We start from the raw sequence: 2,594 nt of genomic DNA, 5'->3' as shown, positions 1-2,594 counted from the left end.
TGGCTGCATCGTGAGCCTTGGAATCTAACAGATATGGGTTCAAATCCTCCTTCTGGGGGTTATGCAGATTATGCTGATGATCAGATCAGTGTGTCCATGTCTTTACATTTATAAAGTAGAAGTAAAATCTACCAAGCAGTATTAGCATGAGAAAAAAAAAACTGAGACAAGGTTTAGAAGGCACTCAACACAGTACCTGCATTGAATAAAAGATCATCGAATGTAAACTCCTCTCCCTGCTCTGTGAAATACCTCCATAGCTAAAACACTTTTTTATGCATTGAGGAATTAACACCGCTGTTAAGAGATTAATTCACAGCACTGCACATGAAAACAGTGATTCCAAGCATGGCAAAAAACCATAATTAAAGTATCCAGTATTGTTTGATTACAGGGTTGACTTTGCTCACTTTAGCACTTTGTGGGCAGGGATCAGCAGGCTACAGGCAAAGAATGGCTTTATTTTCTGAGGGGTTCCTGACCACTTCCTGCGGCAGGATGGTGGTTATTCTTCTTGTCCATTGAAGAGACTGAAGCCCAGTAGAGGGAGGTGAGTTAGGGAGTTATTGATGGATGAATAGAGAAAGGGAAGGAGGAATGGAGGAAGGGAGAAGGAGCCAGCTCAGGACCCTATGACCACAAAGAGGGCAAGATGCACAGGTCAACTAAGTATCTTTAGTGCCTTAAGATATCCTTTCTAGTGATGGATGGTACTCCCATCCACTGGGTCCTATAGGGTCTCTCTCCTACCTTAGGCACCAAATTTAAAGTTCTCTAATAGGCAACACTTTAAAGTACTTTAAATGCTATAACAAATATTGCTAGATATCAATTCTATTGTTTTCTTCTTTAATAGATAAACCCAAGGTTTATTCTGGCTGTCCAATCATAGGTCAGCATTCCCTGGTTTTGGCACTTTTGCAGCTAAGGAGATTCAAAGGATCTAATAGCATACGCTAGAATTTCTAGGGAGTTTCCAAGACACCAAGTCATCTGAGAGATAAGAACACACACCCCCCTTCCCTCCATGTTACCTTCTACTTCTTGTCTACTTCATGTACTGAGAGTTGATACATGGCAGCTATTATAAACCATAAACCACAGGGAATTACTTTACAAATGGCAGCGAGCACTGGGGACAGTACAGCAGAGAGTTAAATGGTTTATCAGACACTTTGGTGACAGTAGCCAATGCCAGATTGCCAGTTTTTAAATATCTTTTAAAACAGAATGAATATGCCTGCATTAAGTTTCTTTTGTTATTTTTGCAACTGAGCATATCCTGTTGCCCCTACAACTTCTTCTTTAATCCTTGTGCTAATTACTTTTCTCTTGTTGTGATAAAATATCATGATCCAGGCAACTTTATGGAAGAGTTTATTGTGGCTTATAGTTCATGATGGCTAGACGGCATGGCGGCATGGTGGCGGGAGATCATATTTTTAACAGCACCATAATGCAGAGAGAGAGATAGACAGAGACAGAGGCACAGAGAGAGAGAGAAAGAGACAGACAGAGACAGAGACAGAGAGACGGAGAGAGAGAGAAGAGAGAACTGGAAGTGAAATGAGGCTATAAACTCTCAAAGTCCTCCTCTAGTGATTCATTTCCTCCTTCAAGGCTACACCACCAACTGTGAACAAAGTCTTCTAAAACCTGAGCCAAGGAGGTACCTTTCTCCTTCAAACCACTATAATCCTTCAGCATTCTGTAAGGAGACATTCACACTCACTGCCCAGCATTTCACTTGAGATCATTGGAGCAGTGCAGTGAGGCCCCTCCCACTGGATCAGTCAGTGAGTCACAGAGTAATTTGAACTGCATCCAGCTTCTGCAACACCCTGCTCTTAAAACTCATATTAGACTGTGCATCCGATGCAACATCAAAGACCTTTTTTCCCAAGCTGGAGAACTTTCATGTCTCCGTGGAATTTTCCTTTAGAATCAAACTTTTTTTTTTTTTCTGATGGCTTGAGCTCTATTTGCATCTGGCACGAGGTTAGTTTTTCATTTTGTAAGAAATAACATTCTAATGGGTTTTCAAGGACCCAGAAGACTTGTTAGCCATTCCCTGGCTGCCGCAGGACAAACTCATTAAAAACATCTGAACAAAACCAACAGAACTTGAAGGGCAGCAAGAAAATGAAGATACTCTATGGGTGGGGTTAGAGAAGTCATAGCATGCACTGCAGATACTGAAGGCGCTCTCACCCTACTACAGTTGGACTCTGTTTTCCAGACATGCCACCTGTCTATATCCCAGGATCCCACTGACTGGAAAGAAGAGTCACAATTGCTTATTCATTATTGCCAGAAGATCAATCAATGGCAGTTTTGGATGTCCTTAGAGTTTTCTCTTAATGAGGTTGCTCCCCCTTCAGACAAGAGGTTTGTTAAGCAAATGAATAAGGTTAATAACATTGAAGGAAAAGTAGTTACTGAGCTCAAGAGAGTCAGTGACTTTTTTTCAGCCTTGGGAAAGTAGCTGTTATGGGGGCAGGGGGGATCGGGAAGAACTGGTGTAGCCAGGGTGCTCTCAGTTGAAACTTACTGCGTGCTGCCTGGATCTGCAGAATGGGGATACTCACACTGGC

This window comes from Apodemus sylvaticus, chromosome 1 (assembly GCF_947179515.1).
Source record: "Apodemus sylvaticus chromosome 1, mApoSyl1.1, whole genome shotgun sequence".
In the NCBI taxonomy this organism is placed as follows: Eukaryota; Metazoa; Chordata; class Mammalia; order Rodentia; family Muridae; genus Apodemus; species Apodemus sylvaticus.
This window is presented reverse-complemented; position numbering follows the sequence as displayed.